This window comes from Littorina saxatilis, linkage group LG17 (genome assembly GCF_037325665.1).
Source record: "Littorina saxatilis isolate snail1 linkage group LG17, US_GU_Lsax_2.0, whole genome shotgun sequence".
In the NCBI taxonomy this organism is placed as follows: Eukaryota; Metazoa; Mollusca; class Gastropoda; order Littorinimorpha; family Littorinidae; genus Littorina; species Littorina saxatilis.
In genome coordinates, this window is record NC_090261.1 from 67,118,801 (window position 1) to 67,139,529 (window position 20,729).

General features: G+C 41.7%; 2 protein-coding genes across 4 annotated transcripts in view; both read left to right on the forward strand.

Moving 5' to 3' along the window:
• LOC138952270 (tryptophan--tRNA ligase, cytoplasmic-like) overlaps positions 1-20,729 on the forward strand; it is a 306,357-nt gene that overhangs the window by 241,775 nt on the left and 43,853 nt on the right. The window lies entirely within an intron of this gene.
• LOC138952272 (uncharacterized) overlaps positions 1-20,729 on the forward strand; it is a 52,892-nt gene that overhangs the window by 6,570 nt on the left and 25,593 nt on the right. Inside the window, exon 1 of one of the 3 annotated variants that reach the window (XM_070323902.1) lies at positions 6,236-6,341. The exons of 1 other annotated variant lie outside the window; for it this stretch is intronic. The gene's annotated coding sequence lies outside the window, so the exon portion shown is untranslated. Of the gene's footprint in view, positions 1-6,235; positions 6,342-20,729 lie in introns of those variants that run through there. One more of the 3 variants, XM_070323904.1, reaches the window with a different exon arrangement.

Sequence of the window (20,729 nt, forward strand, 5' to 3'; positions counted from 1 at the left end):
CCACAGCCTCAGTATCTGAAACCTGCACTATAGCACCGTCCGCCGGGCCGGGGACTCGGGCAGGGCAGGGGTGGTGGGGGCGTCGGCATTTGGGGCAGGAGAGTTGGGATCAACGAGTTCGGGGGAAATGGGGTCAGTAGGAATGGGGTCAGTAACTGCTGGGCAGGCGACCTCAGCGTGGTGGGCAGTGCTAAGCGCTATGGCGACAGACACGTCGGCGTGGCGATCAGTTTCTGCACCGGCCTCCTGCTGCTCGCCGCTGGTCGTCTCCTCGTTGACAGGAGACGCTGGCCGTGGTGCCTCCTGTGGATTATCAACTTTCTCGTTAACAGAACCCAGTCAGTCCGCTTTCAGACAGCTCTCTCTTCCCTTAGGTCCACCTCCATAGGCTCTCCACAGGGTACAGTTATCTCCCCTGTGTTGTTCACACTCTACACTAACGACTGCAGTGGCACTGACTCCACCCTTCTTATCAAATATTCAGATGATACAGCGCTAGAAGATCTCTCCAATAGTGACGCAACTTACTTTGCAGAAGTAGAACGTTTCAACGCCTGGTGTAAAGACAACTTTTTAGACCTAAATGTGACAAAGACCAAAGAACTTCTGATAGACTTTAGAAGAAACCCTGCTCCTGTCCCTTACCTGATGATTGATGGTGTGACTGTTGAGCGTGTGACTGAATATAAGTATCTTGGCATAGTTATCGATGATAAGCTGTCCTTCAATGCAAACACCACCCTCATACACAAAAAATGTCAGTCACGCATCTACTGCCTTCAGAAACTTAGGAAGTTGAATGTGAACCCTTCTATCCTTCAAACTTTCTACCGTTCTTTCATCGAGTCTGTCATCACTTTTGGTTTTGTGTCCTGGTATGGAGGTCTGAGTGTGAAGAACAGGAATGTCTTAGTGCGAATGGTGAATGTCAGTAGCAAGGTGATTGGCAGGCAGCAAGCAAGTGTAGAGTCCCTGTATGAAAAGCGTGTGGTGAGAAAGAGTAGGCGGATTGCTTCAGATAGGTCCCATGTCCTAGCCCACCTCTATGAACTCCTTCCCTCTGGCCGTAGACTTCGCACGCACAAAGCTAGGACACTCAGGCTGCAAAACAGCTTCATCCCCAAATCCATCACCCTTAGCAACATGTAAACACATCCACATACCCGACTCAGCCCCTCTTCTGCCAGTGCAATCAGTAGTAATGTACATGTATCTATTGGTTTTATGTACAACCGTATATTTTCTGTGATATATTGTATGCTATGATATTTTGCAATGATGTTTAGCCATAGTTCGTTATACGCGTAGGTGTGCGAGAATATGTAAGCGCAGTGCTTTAAAGATGTCCATGTGTGAACGTGTAAGTGGGCGTAGTCGAATGTCCATGTGGGAGTGGAGCATATAAGAATGCCCATGTGTGAATGTGTAAGTGGAGCGTATAAGAATGTGTAAGTGGAGCGTGGTCGAATGTCCATGTGTGAATGGGTAAGTTGAGCGTATAAGAATGTCCATGTGTGCGATGTGTAAGTGAGACATGGATGTGTTCATGTCTGAATGCGTAAAAAACAATGCAAGGAATGTCCAGAGAGGTATGTGGGAGGTGTTTCTATAACGTACTGCCCTGTTATATAGTGCTATATGTTTTATGTAAAATCAATGTCTTGTTTGTATTATTGTTATGTACCACGCCTGAATTTCTCAATGAGATAATAAAGTATTCTTATTCTTATTCTTATTCTCCTCCGTTTGGCTAGTGGTGTCATCAGACTGCTCCCCGACTGCATCAGTGTCGGTCTGCTCCACGCCGCCATCAGCAACCGCCACAGCCTTAGTATCTGAAACCTGCAATATAGCACCATCCGCCGGGGCCGGGGACTCGATCGGGCAGGGCAGGGGTGGTAGGGGTGTCGGCATTTGGGGCAGGAGAGTTGGGATCAACGAGTTCGGGGGAAATGGGGTCAGTAGGAATGGGGTCAGTAACTGCTGGGCAGGCGACCTCAGCGTGGTGGGCAGTGCTAAGCGCCATGGCGACAGACACGTCGGCGTGGCGATCAGTTTCTGCACCGGCCTCCTGCTGCTCACCGCTGGTCGTCTCCTCGTTGACAGGAGACGCTGGCCGTGGTGCAGGGGGTGACAGGGGTGTCGCGCTGTCGTCGTCGTTGGCGCTGGCTGCCTCCTGGGATGTCGCGCCGTCGCGAAATTCGGCACTGGTAGCTTCTCCCTGTGTGCTGTCACCGTCGTCGGCGCAAGGGGGGAGAGAAAGGAGGGTCTGCTGTGTGTTCTGCCAAGCAGACTTCATCTCAAGGTTTGAGGGGCGCTGGTCGGCCAGGAGGAAGACTAGTTCCTGCAGACGCTTGAAGTCCGCCGTGGCCCAGTCTCTGCATCCGCCCCCCTGCACCAGCACGTTGCAGTTGGTGTAGTACAGGGTGATGTAGTACAGGGTGCTGTGCTCTGTGAGAGGTGTTTTCTTTGTGCTTGATATTATTTTGTTTGGACCTAGCTATTGAATTGATGTGTACATTGTTGTTAAACAGTTGTTTGTTGTATGTTTATCAGGGTTTGCTAGTGTGTGATAGGGTTCGTGTCCGTCTGTAGATGTTAGTTTCTTTGTTAGTCCTGTGTTGACAACTCTTCGACAAGCGCTTAGAACTGTACCCACGGAATACGCGCTATATAAGCTTCATATTGATTGATTGATTGATGACCAGCACCTGCCGGTCATCCCCGTTTTCCTTTTTGGAGTAGAGGCGGACAGTAGACTGCTGTACCGCTTGTGGAAGAGCACGTACGTCGAGCTTGGTGTCATTGTATGTGACATTTGTCAGAGGAGTGTGGTCACTCTTGCCGGGTAGCCGAGTCCAGTTCTCCCAGGTGCAGATAAAGCCATGGTTGGCCGGTAAGTCCACCATGTACCGGTAGCGCACCACGGCTACCCATACGGGAAACAGGTCACTCTGTGCCCGAAACGTGACCTGGTTGGGGTCGCCGGTCTTGGCGATTATGGCGAGCGCGCGATATTGCTCGCGGCTCTGTTTTCTGGTTAGCGTCATTCTGGCATCTTCCCCCCCTCCTCTCCGACTCTACTCCACAAACATAAACATGGCGCACGTAAGACTCGCCCGGCAGGCGGAAACGGCGTAGCCTAGTCGGGGGGGATGGGAGATAAGATGGGATACTGATAAGGCGCGGCTGAGCTGTCCAGAGCCAGGTGGTGGCGCCGGTCAAGCGTGGCCAAGCGTGGCTGACCCAGCAGCCCGCTCACAAAGAGCACAGTGATGGCATAGTTGAAAAACACAATTCCACAAAAATCACCGCCATGTGTGAAAAAAAGCTATAGAAAAGTTCACCATAGTGTAGTCCACATCGGAGTCACAAAAAAGCACATATGAAAATGGTCGCTGACAGTGTACGATATCCCTGTCAAAAACGCAAGAATAGCGGAGCACTTGTAAACACGTCTTCTTTCCACGAGAGACAGAGAGAGAGAGAGAGGTATTGCAACTCGGTTCGACCGAAGAGAAGTTAAGAATAAATTCTTGAAAGAATACCCTATACCTCGGAGATATATATACCTTCACTCCGGTCTCAACGACGTCACGTGACTTGTTATATGGTGGAAGAGAATGCTGTCGCTTATTTTCCTTCTGAGTTCGGTAAGACTGAAACGATGCTCATTCACGGAAAGAACTATCTTTTTTCGAGTGGCAGCATCTTTTATAGCCCTACCCCCTCCTTTTTGGAATAAAAATCATAGGTATTATAAGGAATATGCGAGTGCTCTAATATTTTCTGGGCAAGATATAGACACTATTCACATTCATTTAATGTAAAAAAAGAATAGGGTTACTTTTTAGTTTGTTTTTTTGGTGCTTTCAGGCCCTTATTTTAGCAATTTTGTGAGAATTGTGGGCAAAACGGTGGTTACATGAAAAATGCATGGTGTTCAGCAGTCTTTAGGGAATGAGTATTTCTTTTTTGATTGTGGTACAGATAATGCTTTTACTACTGTAAAACTTTTAGTAATCAGATGTGTCAATCAAAAAAAAAATCAAAGGTAGACTCAGATGCCGCGTATCCCTTTAACCTCGTTTCGTTTGCTCGTGCTGGAAAGCACATCAGCTGTCGATCTATGTCTGTCTGTTCGTTCGTTGTCTGCTCGTGCTGAAAAGCGCAGCAAGTCGATCTATGTCTGTCTGTTCGTTCGTTGTCTGCTCGTGCTGAAAAGCGCAGCAAGTCGATCTATGTCTGTCTGTTCGTTCGTTGTCTGCTCGTGCTGAAAAGCGCAGCAAGTCGATCTATGTCTGTCTGTTCGTTCGTTGTCTGCTCGTGCTGAAAAGCGCAGCAAGTCGATCTATGTCTGTCTGTTCGTTCGTTGTCTGCTCGTGCTGAAAAGCGCAGCAAGTCGATCTATGTCTGTCTGTTCGTTCGTTGTCTGCTTGTGCTGGAAAACGCAGTATGTCTTGTCGATTCGTGTATCCGTTCAGCGGTAGAGCTATCTGTCTGTCTGTCTGTCTGTGTGGAATAGGGCAGGATTGAGATAGTAGAAGACATAAGTAAAGAGCCCTTTAATGCAGACTTAGCACCCTTACTTACAACAGTCGAATAACTTCTTCTTCTTCTTCAGCGTTCCAGAAATTCAGGTGACGTGTTAGCTCGTTTGCCCATTTGGGTTCTCCACACTATACTCTGAGAGCATAGTCAGCTTCACTTCGCTTTCGTTGGGTAGGCATGCTGGGTATGTTTGTGTTTCCATAACCCACCGAACTCCGACATAGAAATCTCCTTAATAAATAAAAAAAAATCTTTTCCGTGCGCACTTGGTCTTGTGCTTGCGTGTACACACTAAGGGGGTTAAGTCACTAGCAGGTCTGCACATAAGTTGACCTGGGAGATAAAAAAAATCTCCACTCTTAACCCACCAGGCGGCAGCGACTGGGATTCGAACTCACGACCTCCTGATTAGGACTTACCACTGCGCCACTGCGCCCGTCAGTCGAATAACAATTTCCTATTTAATTTCGGAACCATTTTAACAATCGTCCTTTCACACCTATTGATTTTAAGATTGTTGAGATCTCAGCCGAGTTCACACAAGGGCTTACAGGGAATTTACAGGTGAACGTCAGGTTATACGAACTTTGTCCTTTTGTAACTCTCTCTCTCTCTCTCTCTCTCTCTCTGTCTCTCTCTCTCTCTGTCTCTCTCTCTCTCTCTCTGTCTCTCTCTCTCTCTCTCTCTCTGTCTCTCTCTCTCTGTCTCTCTGTCTGTCTGTCTCTCTCTCTGTCTGTCTCTCTCTCTCTGTCTCTCTCTCTCTCTGTCTCTCTCGCTCTCTCTCTGTCTCTCTCTCTCTGTCTCTCTGTCTCTCTGTCTCTGTCTCTGTCTCTGTCTCTCTCTCTCTCTCTCTCTCTCTCTGTCTCTCTCTGTCTCTCTGTCTCTGTCTCTGTCTCTGTCTCTCTCTCTCTCTCTCTCTCTCTCTCTCTCTCTCTCTCTCTCTCTCTCTACAAAATGGTTAGCAAGAGCAGGGAGGGTTGGGTCAATTACATTTGTTTCACCTGTCAGTGTAGTCACCGCCCACTTTTGAATTGTGCGACGTGTAAGGCTGTGGATGCATACACGTTTCACAACAGTATGGTATGTATAGTATGCGGGGTCAAAGACAATTGTTTCATCATTCAATCTAGTCACCGCCTACTTTTGAAATGTACGACGTGTAATACCCCCATTCCACACAACCGTTCTAGTTCCCGTTCCCGTACCGACCAAGGACGGCTGCCACAACAATGGAACGCTGCTCAAACGGCCGTTTTTGGCATCTTTGAGCAGCGTCTGACCATCTGGGAACGGAAGCTAGAACGGATGTGTGGAATGTGGGTATGACAACTCAGTGTGTGAGAGCGCTACCGTTGCGTTACCGTTGTTTTAAGTTCCTTTAACGATCCAAGCGTTCCGTTACCGATGGGTTTAGGTTCCATTACCGTTCATTCTGATCGGGAGGGGAACGGCTAAAATGTTGAACATGCAGCCCAAACTCTACCGTCCCTATCGACCCTGCCGTTCAAAGCAGTTCCGTTAACGATCATTTACGTTCCATAGCGTTTCCCTCCCGATCCCTCCCGTTCCCGCACCGTTTCTTGGTCGGCACGGGAACGGGACTTACAACGGGTGTGTGGAATGGGGGTATAAGCTGTGGATGCATACACGTTTCTTTTTTTGTTTTTGTTTTCTTTTCTTTTCATTACTTTATTTCCCAACTGACGGGTGCGCAAGTTCCGCTGCGAGTATATTAAAGCACGTAACAGGTAGGGTGTATCGGAGAAAACTTCCAGTCTGAGCTACTACATGTAAGTACTGTTTCCGCTTCCCTTTTTACATTTAGTCAAGTTATGAATAAATGTTTTAACATTGGCTGGTTTTTGATGTTGATCTTTCAGTTTCAACATATTGACTAAATGTTTTTATATCGCTACACGCGACTTGTTTTTTTTTATCAAGTTGAGGGAGTTGAACGGTTGAGACATGACAAGATAAAATCTTGTTCAATGTGCAACACGACCTAAGGTCATTCACGGCTATTCATTGCGGAACCCTAATGGTGAAAATTGCCGTTTTATTATTAGGCATCGTCTTTGATGCATTGCGAATCAGGTATTTTGATATTGAATGTATGCCTGCCCACACCCTTCCAATTGTCACGTTCATGAGCTCAAAGAAGACATACCCTAGTTAGTTTAAAAAATAAATAAATATTGACTTGACTTGACTTGATATACCGACATAGAACAACAGGCAGATATATAGTCAGACAGACAGACATTATACACACTCATACACAGACAGACAGGCACATACAGAGACAGACAGGCAGACAGACAGACAGGCATGCATACAGAAAGAGACACAGACAGACAGACAGACAAACAGACAGACAGACAGACAGACAGACAGACAGACGGACTTTTGCACACTCAGAAACTTCCTCTTTCTCGTTTGTCTCTTCCCTTACCAATTAATCGCCCCTCCCCCCCCCCCCCCCCACTCACACACACTCTCTCTCTCCCACACACACTCTCTCTCTCTCTCTCTCTCTCTCTCTCTCTCTCTCTCTCTCTCTCTCTCTCTCTCTCACTCCTCTTTTGTTCCCGAAGTCACGCACGCTTACCCCCTAATCAAAGCGCAGGGGTTCTATCGACAATCTGGTTGTAGAAAAATGTTTAGCTTCAATTTTCACCGGCCTCCCAAATGACAAATCGTGTATCTTCTATCCAAGCCTATCAGACCCATTTTTCAAGGCATTGTTTTACGGTAATTCCTAATGGCTGAACTTTTCAGATAAAACCCCGTTTCATGGGTCGTTATGCCGAAAGGGCGATTTTGAAGTATTTTTCTTAATCGGAAAATGTTCAAATAATCCAAAACCAGATCGACTGCCGACGTTCCAACGGAATATGCGCAGTACATTTTGCGATTTTGAGCAGTTGTTCTGGAATTTTTGGTTTATTTTTCAAGGATATATCCGGATACATTTTATTGAATTTTACGTCAGTTAGGTTTGAGTAGGTTTTTTTTCTAACGAATACTGGTTGGGGGGTAAATATTAATTATGCAATGCTTCTTTATTAATTGATTAACGGACTCATAAACGTACAAGCAAAGTTGAGTTTTTTCGATTTCACACCACTGCGTATGCATTTCTAGCTTAAATGGAGTGGGGTATGTAGGCCTACACATTTCTAAAAAAAACCAAAAAAGGCAAAAAGATAGATTGTCAGAAGAGTTTGGGTACACTGCAAAAGACGTTTATGTGTCGCTAAAGAACAGGTAACAAAACTAAAGACAGTAATGCAATTTATAGAGCCCAACAGAAATCGGAAAACCCCTTCTTTGATAGTATGAGTTATTTCTAATATGCTGACTGTTAGCAAATGATAACAAGGCATGTCGAGAAAAAAGATATCAAGCATGAGCCTTTTTGGCGAATGCTGATATCGTTTGTGAGACATGACTGTTGTCATTTGCTAACGGTCCGCATATTAGAAATAACGGTTTTATTACCGTTTAATTCGACCAAAACAAATTTCGAAGCGACCCCGCGAATTAGACAGAACAGCCGCAATGGGAACTGGAGCGCTCCTACCTGATTATGCCTGTCAGTCAAAGAATTCTCGTGACCTGGGTCAGCCAATCAGAGTAATACTCCTGACGTGATGAATATTCACAGATCAAATGCGTTTGACACACAACAATCTCACAAGATAAACCATGTTCAACATGCGTTTCGGTTGCTTCGCTTTTTCTTGTTGAATAGAGAGCGACAGATTTAGAACCGACTCAAGACGGATGGGAAATGACGTAAAGATACATTTGACGTAACGCGACTGACGCAATTTCACTTGATTTTCCGAACTTAGGTAATTTAGATTTCAAGTGAGCGGGTCGGCATTTCACACTCAGAGGATGGGCGGTACCTTGCTGTTCCGTAAAGCACCCACCGACAAAACTCGCTTATCGGTATTTTTTTAGATAAAGAGAGTATTATCTGACAGCATTTGAAGTGTCATTCTGTAGGATAAATCACGCTGATATTGTTGATTTACATTTTCACTTTGTTTTGTCAATTTTTAGCTTGATATACAAAAAGGGTCCCTGCCTGAACGTTATAACATTTAACAGGTCACCTAGAATCCGTCCTGATTGGTCAAAAAGCCATATGGGGCACTGAATTGGTAATAATATAAGATGTTTGGTGGCTTGTTGACAGACCAGCTTTTTTGTTGGTCCATGGGGACCATATCGTCTTTTGTTTCATCTTTATCGACCAAGGCCGAAGGCCGCGGTTGATAAATATGAGACAAAAGGCGATATGCTCCCCGAGGACCAACAACAAAATGCTGGTCTGACGACAAGCCACCAAACATCGTTTTTGTCATCATTTTGGTTGTGCAACAAAATGCACAATAACCCACAGGGAGACGAATTTTTAGAATCCAACTCCGGGCCACAAAGCATCGTCACAGTAGCTCGAGATAACACGTCAACCTTGTATGTGACGTCAAACGTAGGTTGTTGACGCTGTTCTTCCAGTCTGAAAATGTACAGAGCTGCGATCATACGTGTGAGTTCAGTAAGTGTTGAGCATATTTCTTTTCTTTTTAAGTGTTTATGACTTATCGTTGTGGATTTTGCGATTACAGAGATAAGTTGCAAAATAAATTGACCATGAGTCGCCGCGGTAATTATCAACATTGATTGGGTCTTTGAGAGTGAATGCTTAGGGGAAAGGCTCCTAAAATGGACCGGCTCCTAATATGGACCACCTCCTGTTCTGACAAACTAACGGCGCGAGAGCGCTCAAAACAATTTCATTCGCTTTATTCACTCTCTCTGGATAAGTTGCACATGTCAAAACAGTTGCAGAAACACAAACCTCCAAACCGTTAGGCTTTTTCGCTTTTTTTCACTTTTGGCAGCGTTCACTCTAAATTTGACGCCTAAAACGGACTCGTTTCTGCCCACAGCCAAAGCTTTCATAACACAAAAATGGCTATATATGACAGCTAAGACAGTAGTTGTTACATTTTAACAGTGAGTACCCGGAGTTTCTACTGCAAACAAAAAAATAATAGCAAAACCTCAAAGTATGTGTGAGTCCCCTAATATGAACCACCTTCAACAAATCGAAGAAAATAAAAACTAAAGGCAATTTTAATTAATTCATTAAGAAGCTTGCTGAAAATAACCTATAACTAGCCCTCGAGGTTTAAAAAAATATAACAAATAGTCTTTTTTTTTGGTGGAAGTTGATAATTTCACTTATTTTCACTCTGTTTTTGATAAGCTTCTTCAGTTTCCTGGTGTGCTTCAAATAATGCTCTCATCAACCGGAAACAGCTAAATCTAAAGCATATTTGAATAAGTCTGACTTACACATTAAGTTGTATCATGTTATTTTGAAGTATAGGGGGCTTTTTACAGTGATTCGTGAAGGCCGCTTCACTGGTCCATATTGGGCGCCCAGGCTCCTAATATGGACCACTTGTGATTTTTTCTGTATTTAATTTTTGCTGAAGGTCTATCAAAGCTATTTCCCTCTAATTAGGCCTAACGGTTAAACTAAGAGAGAAGGACTACCAACCACACAATGAAACTTCTTCGCAAGAAAACAAGCTAGTTATCAGCAATAAACAAAAAGTGGTCCATATTAGGGGCCCTTCCCCTACAATCGTTGTCCTCGGAAACACAAATCCAAAGCCGCGATGGTTCCACACATCAAACAATCAGCCTGATTGGCTTTTACTTTGACAATCCACGTTTCACCTGAAAGCTCAAACCCAATCACCACCTCGATTTATTGCATGGGGAACATGAGATTTATTTCCCAGGTGTTTGTGAATGAAAACTCGTGAAAATGATGACAATCTTGTTTATTGTCTGAAAAAAGAAACCCCGTCATGTTTAATTCTGTCTCTCTCCACCGCAACGTTTGTGTCTATGTGGATCTTGTTATCTCTCTCCAGCCTGACAGTACCCGCTATTACGAGCTAGTCGTGTGACAGAGAGTTTTCTTGCACACGAGACTGTAGATGTTTCACGACGGCTTTAGCCGGAGTGAAACAGCAGCAGTCGAGTGTGCAAGAAAACTCTCTGTCACACGACTAGCTCGTAATGGCGATTATGTCTCACAGCATAGGCATAGAGAGATATAAATGAGTTTTTGGGGACGAAATAACAGGCACAAAACCAGACTGACAACACAATTGCCTTTTCACACATACCGTACACACGCATGCGCGCAGAAGATAGATCCAATTCGTTTCGTGTCTTTTTCTGGTTGAATGCATTTAACAAAGTATCAACCAACGTTTCTGAATCTTTCAATGAAAAAAATAAACTTTTTTTGAACCAAACAGCACAAACCAACGAAAGCTAAACACACAAACACACGCGCGCACAAACACAGATTGAATGCAAAGCGCGAACGAACACGGAGAATTTTTGTAGGTCAGCTCGTGGGAAAGTCCACCCGAAATGTTCCACGGGGAACTGGCTGTGTTTGGATTGTTCTTTTTTTCACAGTGATGTTGATGTTGTTTACAGTGCAGTTTTGAAAGAATATTTTCTGAATTTGAGGCACACTTTCGTCTTTCGGTTCGTTTATCTTGTCGAAGTAACATTCGAGTGTTTCTAAATCCAAACCTTCCATCACCGCTGGTGCAGATTAGACCTGCCTGACTGTCTGCGTGCGTGTTAGAGCTGAAGACGAAGCCTCAATCGCCAAAGCGTCACCCAGCTGTAGGTTCTGAGCATCGGATGTACGTTGATACGTGGTAAGATCCGCACGGAACTGTCTATGCAACTTTTCCTAGTCACAGGTGTAAGGTTCGATCTTTTCTTTGCAATTTCGTCCTCTGTGTACGTAGCAAAGCGTTTCACCATTTTCGGTTTTCGTTGCAGACGACGATAGTGAAAGTAGTACCTATTGTTTTGTTTTGACCTTTCGTATTCAGGGTTCTTCATTGAAGCTTGGTAAAGGGACCGTGTCGTGTAAGTGGAAAGTTGAGGAAGCTTTTGAAAACAGAAATTGAATGAAGAAGAAAATGTGGCTTTCAGTTATGTACAGGAGAACGGGGTTGGTGTTATTCTTTTACCGTCAAACACTTAGTACACAGATAAAACGTGATTGACTGACCAAGGCCTGTTGGCACACTATTCAGAATGCACAACAAAATGTAACAACGCTTTGATACCCATGTGTCTACGTTCGTGATCACTTGAAATGAATACTGAAAACATAAGTGTTTAAAGTAGTGACTGAATGTATGTAAAGGTAAAAATTTTCAGAAATAAATGCATAATCAAAATAATTGATTTCGTCATCAAAACGTGTAACATACAATCTTGCACACGTTTGCTTTAGTAGTGGCAAAGAAGGAATGCGTGTGACATAGACAGTTGTTATCTCTCTCCAGCCTAACATAGACAGTTGTTATCTCTCTCCAGCCTAACAGAGACAGTTGTTGTCTCTCTCCAGCCTAACAGAGACAGTTGTTATCTCTCTCCAGCCTAACAGAGACAGTTGTTATCTCTCTCCAGCCTAACAGAGACAGTTGTTATCTCTCTCCAGCCTAACAGAGACAGTTGTTATCTCTCTCCGGCCTAACAGAGACAGTTGTTATCTCTCTCCAGCCTAACAGAGACAGTTGGTATCTCTCTCCAGCCTAACAGAGACAGTTGTTATCTCTCTCCAGCCTAACAGAGACAGTTGTTATCTCTCTCCAGCCTAACAGAGACAGTTGTTATCTCTCTCCAGCCTAACAGAGACATTGGTTATCTCTCTCCAGCCTAACAGAGACAGTTGTTATCTCTCTCCGGCCTAACAGAGACAGTTGTTATCTCTCTCCAGCCTAACAGAGACAGTTGTTATCTCTCTCCAGCCTAACAGAGACAGTTGTTATCTCTCTCCAGCCTAACAGAGACAGTTGTTATCTCTCTCCGGCCTAACAGAGACAGTTGTTATCTCTCTCCAGCCTAACAGAGACAGTTGTTATCTCTCTCCGGCCTAACAGAGACAGTTGTTATCTCTCTCCAGCCTAACAGAGACAGTTGTTATCTCTCTACAGCCTAACAGAGACAGTTGTTATCTCTCTCCAGCCTAACAGAGACAGGTTTTTTTTTAGTTTTTTTTTTTTACCTCAATTGCATGCAAGGCTGCTTCAACCATCTTTTTTTTTGCCTCTTTCGTCTTTTTTTTTTTGGGGGGGGGGGGGGGGCGGTGAGCATATCCTTCTTCATTGGTCTTTTTTTATTTTTTATGAAATTTTAATTTTTTTTTCTTTTATTTTTTGTTTTTGTTTTTGTTTTTTTATGGACAATTTTTTTTCATTACAGTTACTCTATCGTTACAGCTAATTCATTCACCTTTGCTATGTCTAGTAGTTTGTGCGTTTGTTTGCGTGTATGTGCGTGTGTGTGTGTGTGTGTGTGTGTGCGTGTGTGTGTGTGTGTGTGTGTTGTTGTTGTTGTTGTTCCCATAATTCTGTTAAATAATTCCATTTTCAGCGGGACAATACATAACGCTCGATAGACAAAAGGCGAGAATTTACAAATTACCAATTACAGTACTAGTTTTCAGCACAGCATCATACAGCGCATATATATATATATATAACTTTACATTAACAGCACTATACTACTAGTTATCTATATTCTTATACACAGTTCAATTTTACTAGAAATTTCGAAGTCGAGCTTGGTTCTGAAATAAGACCTTCATGTTAGTTTTTGGATTTCCGTACTTATACTGGCTTATGCACATTTTCGATATCAATATAAGGTGATTAATTATGAAGGTTTTCTCTCTGGGGATATCACGTGTGAAATACCCAAAAAGAGCCTCTTCGCATCTTAACTTTATATTTTTGCCTGTACATTTAAATATGTACCCTTGACATTCCTGCCATATGGGTTGCACTGCTCTACACTGCCAAAAAAAGTGCTCGATGAAGTCGGTTTCGTTACAATACTGACAAAGATTTGTTTGACGAATTCCCATCTTATGTAGCAAAATATTGGTGGGATATATATAGTGTAAAATTTTCCAATGCAATAGACGAAGACGGGTTTCTGTCGAGCATTCGTTAGCTAATTTCCAGTGTTTATCTTCTAATGTAATATTTAATTTGTTCGACCAAAATCCAGCTGAGCTTGGCTCCTTTATCTCATAGTTTAACATCTTTAGGCGAATTTGGCGTGGAGATAATTGTATAAATGGCATATGATCAGAACGGGCCTGACCCGTATCACGCAATAATAGAGCTTTAATGGCAGTCTGTATTGCATTATATTCAAATAGGCGAGACTGTTTATATCCAGTTCGTTCACATATTTCTTCAAAAGAGCACATGTCGTTATCGTTAAAAACATCTTTAACAACGCATATTTTAGCCTTTATCCGGTCATTCATGTATAGCGTTTGCTTCCTGTACCTTATATTTGTATTATTCCATAAGGTTTGATTGCGTACACTTATCTGCTGTTCATTACTGCTTATTTCTTTGATCTTGTGTTTATTGTTTAGCCAGGTGATAAAAGCTTGTTTCCAGAAATATTGCTTTATGGCACCTAGTCCTTTAAAATTTTCTGCACTCACATTTGAGCGCAGACAGAATAAGCGTTCGCCCATATTTAAAAAGGATGCTAATGGAATCTGTTGCCACTTTGCGTTACTTCCGTCCAGCAGCCTCATAATCCATGAAATTAGAAATGATGTTTGTACATCTTTGACATTAATCATTTTCAGACCTCCAAGATTTGTCTCTTGGCACATTACTTTTCTATTAACTTTTTCATAAGCTCTTTTGTTTGAATATTTTTTCTTCCAGATAAATCGGAATAGAGATGAATTTAGCTTATTGAGGAAGTTTTCTGTGGCACATAGAGATTGCAGTACGTAAGTAAACTGTGACAACATTAATGTTTTGACTATACAACTTTTCCCCATTATACTTAGGTTTCTTTTCGACCATGTTGCTATTAATGAATTTACTTTATTTAGTTTAGGTTCCCAGTTTTCTTCTAGGTTGGAGGCTGGGACAGAGTTGTTGAAATGAATTCCAAAGATTTTGATTTGTTTTTTCCAAATAATATTACATGGTCGGTCAGCAGACAATTTATTTATACCAAGCCACATTGCTTCTGTCTTTTGATCATTCATTGCTAACCCTGAAAATTTTGAAAACTGAGTTATAAGATGTAATACGTTTCTTAGGTATTTCTCATCTTGTAGGAAGAAACTAATGTCGTCAGCATACATAAGTAGTTTAAGAATTTCACCATGTCTATCAGAATTCCTTGGCAGTTTAATCCCTTTAACATCTTGATCTGCACGGATTCTTTCTTTATTTGGTGTTTAACGTCGTTTTCAACCACGAAGGTTATATCGCGACGAATCTGCACGGATTTTGATTGCTAACACTTCGAGGGCCAGAACAAAGGCTAATGGCGAAAATGGATATCCTTGTCTTATTCCAGCATCACATGGGAATGGACTCGAGATCCATCCCATGTAGTTAATACTACTCTCTGTATTTTTGGCTCACGTAAGTGTAGCCTATGCGATCGTAACTTTGTCTGTCTGTGCGTTTGTGCGTGTGTGTGTGTGTGTGTTTGTGCGTGCGTGTGTGTGTATGTCTGTGGTAGAAACTCTAACATTTGAAGACGTCACATTACATTGACGTCACATTATGACGTAAGAGGGTTAGACGTCACGCGAAGGAAGTACTGAAAGTCTCGGTCATTATTATTTTGAGCGCGCCGAGACTAGTTGGCAGTCGTGTCCTGTAAGTAGGCTACATGCAGACAGACAGATCTAGATCTAGTGTCTCGCTTTCTTGCACAGTTTCACCTATGCTCTTTCTGTGTGTGTGTGTGTGTGTGTGTGTGTGTGTGTGTATGTGTGACGGAGTGATTGAGTTTGTGTTACTGTTTGTCGATTTCTTACGTGAGCCTTGATGGCTTCGCCTCTTGTTTGTTAAAGTATCGACCCACCTAATAAAATATTTACCAAATCCGAACTTTTGGAACGCCCAGAGCATATATTCTTTAGAAATCGTGTCAAAAGCAGCTCTGTAGTCTAGCGCCATTAAAATACCTGGTTGATTACTGTTATTCATTATATTGAATGACATCATCAATCATTCTAATAACAATGCTGGAATTTCTTTTTTTTTAAGAACCCAACTTGATCTTCACTTATCAAATAATTGATGACTTGATTTAATCTGTTTCCAAGGCATTTCGCTAATAGTTTATAGTCGGTGTTTGTTACAGATATAGGACGCCAGTTATTTTAGGTGCTCTCGTTTCAACCCCTTTCCTTTGTGTATCAGTGTGATTGCTGCTCGCTTCTGGGATACAGATAGTTCCCCTTTTTCAAAGGCTGACCAAAAAGAGGATAATAACATTTTGTTTATATTACTCCAAAAGAACTTTATGAAATTGGTTGTTATTCCATCCAATCCTGGAGCAGAATTACTTCGCATTCCCTTAAGTGCAATAAGGAGTTCTTTTTCTGTAATTTCTTGATCAATACTGCCCTTTTGCTCCTCTGATAATTTTGGAATGTCAGTATTTTTTATAAATTCGTCCCCAAGAAAGTTATTAAACAGAGACAGTTGATTGTGTCGCTTCACCTGTATTACTGTTTTACGTTATTGTCCGCTGGTTTTCTTATTCCAAAACGGATTTCATAGAACACCTGAACACTAAGCTGGCACTGAAACAGCAACGAAATCAGTCAATTAAAATACAAAAACAAATGGAGAAGAAATGGCGGTGACAGCAAAGCAGTCATGACCGTCTCGCCCAGACATTTTCTCAAAACAATGCACACTCCCCGAGAAGCCCACGTGACCCAAAGAAAACTCCATCCATCATTCCTCATTAGGCCGTCAGCAAGCGCACGAGTGGAATTGAGTTCTTCCCATTTGCTTCTCTGTGTGCTGTGTGTTGTTTTAAACGGCAGGTAATAGCAGGGGATTGAGAGAATGAAGGAAGAAAGAAAGGACGAGTGGATGTGGAGGGGGGGAGAGCGAGAGAGAGACAGAGAGAGAAACAGAGATACACAGAGAGAGTGAAATAGAGAGAGAGAGACAGAGATACCTGTGATAACTGATGATGATTACTGTTATTGGTTTTTATGTGTTTGGTTGGTCTCTTCCTTGGTAGTGCAATAGCGTTAATTATGGATTGTTGTTATCATCATTTACATAAAAACTTATCTGTTAATCCAAACAATGATATAATTACTGTGATGTTCTTAACTACACTTTAACATGGAATGTATGTATGTATGTATGTAGGTATGTATGTAGGTATGTATGTAGGTATGTATGTAGGCATGTATGCATGTGTATTGGTGTGTCGGTGTGTCAGGTGTGCAAGAAAAAAGGGTATTTTTATATCATGGGTTTTATGAATTTTCTTCTTTTATTCTTTTATAGTTATTAATTAATGACCTATATGTGCTGATGACTAAATTAATTTCCTTTGTTGGATCAATAAAATGTTATGAGTTATGAGTTATGAGTTATGAGAGACAGAGAGAAAAACAGAGAGACAGAGAGAGTGAAATACAGAGAGAGACAGAGACAGAGACAGAGAGACAGATAGAGAGTGAGATAGAGAGTGAGATAGAGAGAGAAAGAGAGAGAGAGAGAGAGAGAGATTAACGATTAACGAATTTATTGCATTTAGGCAACATGCCCCTTGCAATTGGGGGAGAAAACGTGGCAAAAACAACATCAAGGACAAACAATGTAATACTGGTGGACTATCTAGTCCATCAGAAAAAGTAATTGTGATATTATATAATATGTACATTACAATGACGGCCATAGCCGGTTAAACAGTGTAGTTAAGTTGTCGCCTTCAGTTTCTGCTATTGTTCAGGATTTGCAATCAGCTCTTGTCTAAGTTTTAAACAATCAAAAATAAATGATGCCAGCATTTCCTGATTTTCAATATTCATTAAGTTGACAAAATTTCTAGCTCTCAAACAATTATTGAATAGAATGTTTAAAGAAAACTGTTGTCTTATATTTGAATAGGCTTGGCAGGCGAAGATGAAGTGAATTTCATCCTCCTCCGCCAGACCACACAAGGGACATAATTCCAATCGTCTATTTACATTGTATCTGTGCCTGTTGCAATATAAGTCGTTTATGCCAACTCTAAATCGGACCAGAACGTCTCTATAACGTCTAATATGCAAACTTGATAAGTAATGTTCATACTGTAAAATAGTTTTGAAGCTTCGATAGGTCACAAATCGTTCACTATCAAATAACTTTGCATGCCAGTCTTGTTGAAAGCAATCGAGCAAACGCTGCTTAAGCATCTTCAAACAAGTCGCGTAAGGCGAAAATACAATATTTAGTCAAGTAGCTGTCGAACTCACAGAATGAAACTGAACGCAACGCAACGCAGCAAGACCGTATACTCGTAGCATCGTCACTCCACCGCCCGTGGCAAAGGCAGTGCACGTGGAATTGACAAGAAGAGCGGGGTATTCGTTGCGCTAAGAAGGATAGCACGCTTTTCTGTACCTTTCTTCGTTTTAACTTTCTGAGCGTGTTTTTAATCCAAACATATCATATCTATATATTTTTGGAATCAGGAACCGACAAGGAATAAGATGAAAGTGTTTTTGAATTGATTTCGAAAAAAAAATTTTGATAATAATTTTTATATATTTAATTTTCAGAGCTTGTTTTTAATCCGAATATAACATATTTATATGTTTTTGGAATCAGCAAATGATGGAGAATACGATAAACGTAAATTTGGATCGTTTTATAAATTTTTATTTTTTTTTACAATTTTCCGATTTTTAATGACCAAAGTCATTAATTAATTTTTAAGCCACCAAGCTGAAATGCAATACCGAACCCCGGGCTTCGTCGAAGATTACTTGACCAAAATTTGAACCAATTTGGTTGAAAAATGAGGGCGTGACAGTGCCGCCTCAACTTTCACGAAAAGCCGGATATGACGTCATCAAAGACATTTATCAAAAAAATGAAAAAAACGTTCGGGGATTTCATACCCAGGAACTCTCATGTCAAATTTCATAAAGATCGGTCCAGTAGTTTAGTCTGAATCGCTCTACACACACACACAGACACACACACAGACACACGCACATACACCACGACCCTCGTTTCGATTCCCCCTCGATGTTAAAATATTTAGTCAAAACTTGACTAAATATAAAAACCAGTTTTATTACCGACCTGCTGCTCAATCCAAGAATAGCCAAAACCCAGGCGAAACACATGGTTTTTAATGTCACTAGCCCAAGTCTTAATCCCTCTTTCCTCTAAACGTTTAAGATGATCGTAAATTGCTCTTGGAATTCTATGGGAAGGCATTTCTAATAGTTTTAGCCAGTATTTAATTGCTTTCATGAGGGAATTAATAAAAAGTGGGTGTCTGCCCAATTCACCATATATCATGGTATTAGGCGTTTTCTGACTCACTGATAAGAGTTTCTTGCATGCATACATTTGGACCCGTTCAATTTCCGCAATTTCTTTTACACCCCATATTTCGGACGCATACAAAAGAGCAGGCTGAACTTGGAGGTCGAACAAACGCAAAAATACTTTTATATCATTACATTCTATTCTCCATAATGCCCGTAAAATATCCATCACTTTTTTCTTTGCTCGTGCAGCGATTTGCTCCATTGCTGTACATATTGAAAGTTTAGTTGTCAGTGTAAAGCCTAAGTAAGTGTAAGAGTTAACCACTTCTAGTAGATCACCGTTTAAATACCATTTCTCACGCGCTGCTAGGTAGCCTCCTTTGCGGAATACCATCACTTTAGTCTTACTAAGGTTGACTGACAGTCCCAGTCTACCGGAGGCCCTAGCAAACACATTTAACTGGTTCTGCAGGCCAACAACCGTGTGTGAAACAAGGGCTAAATCATCTGCAAATAATAAAGCGAAAATTTCTTCTATTAGGTTAGATAAAGTGATGCCATGTCTTCCGTCTCTTTTTAATTCTTCAGCAACCTCGTTAATAAATAGGGCAAAAAGTTTCGGTGACAATAAACAGCCTTGTTTCAGACCGATTGGTGATCCAAAGAACTCTGTATAGTCCTGACCAGCTCTGACGCAGCAGAGAACATTTTCATACATGCTCTTTAAAATTTTAAGCATTTTTCTAGACAATCCTTTCCGGCATAAGCATGCCCATAGCTTGTTTCTATTAATAGAATCGAATGCCCGACGGTAATCTATGAAAGCAACAAAAACCTTTTTATTTTGGGCTAAACTTTTCTGGATTATAGTGTAAAGTGAGAAAATGTGATCAACAGTCGAGTATCCGGCTCTAAAGCCTGCTTGTTCTTCTACAATTTGTTCAGTTTCTTCCATCCACTGCGTCAGCCGCTTGTTCAAAATGTGCGTGAATATTTTACTGACAACACTAACAAGAGAAACACCTCTATAATTTCCCGGATCGTCTGTGTCCCCTTTTTTGAAAATAGGCACAATGATGGACTTGGACCAGAATTCCGGGAAATACCGCGTTTCAAAAAGAGCATTGAGGTAGTCATGTAAAAAAGGCATTACATTAATAGTCTTTATTACTTCAGCAGGTATTCCGTCCCAACCACTAGCTTTGTTTCGTTTGAGGTGTCCTATAGCATCCTTAATTTCTTCAGAAACAATAGGTCTGTCTGTTATGTGACAATAGTCTGTCGGCTCTGCATTTATAATTATATCTTCTTGGTCGCTTTGGTTTTCATCATTCGCGTTTAACAGAGTTTCAAAATGTTCCTGCCATTGAGAGAGAGAGAGAGAGAAAGAGAGAGAGATAGAGAGTGAGATAGAGAGAGAAAGAGAACAAGAACAAGAACAACAAGAACAATTCTTTATTTTACGAGGGTAATAGAGTAAGCAGTGATCTGCTTTTTTACATCTGGCCCTCGCCCTAAAGAGGGACTAGTCTAAAATTGCTAAAGAATAAGCAAGTAAAGAAAACAAACTACTGCTACATGATTATAATAGAAATGAAAGTAAGAACATATCAATTTACATACAATACATTGCTTAAATGAAAAATGTAAGTTCATTTGACATGAGTTAAGAATTATAGAGTAGATTGCACTGACGCAACAACGTTGTAAGTGCCATGCCCATTGACATACACTGCATTCGAAAGAA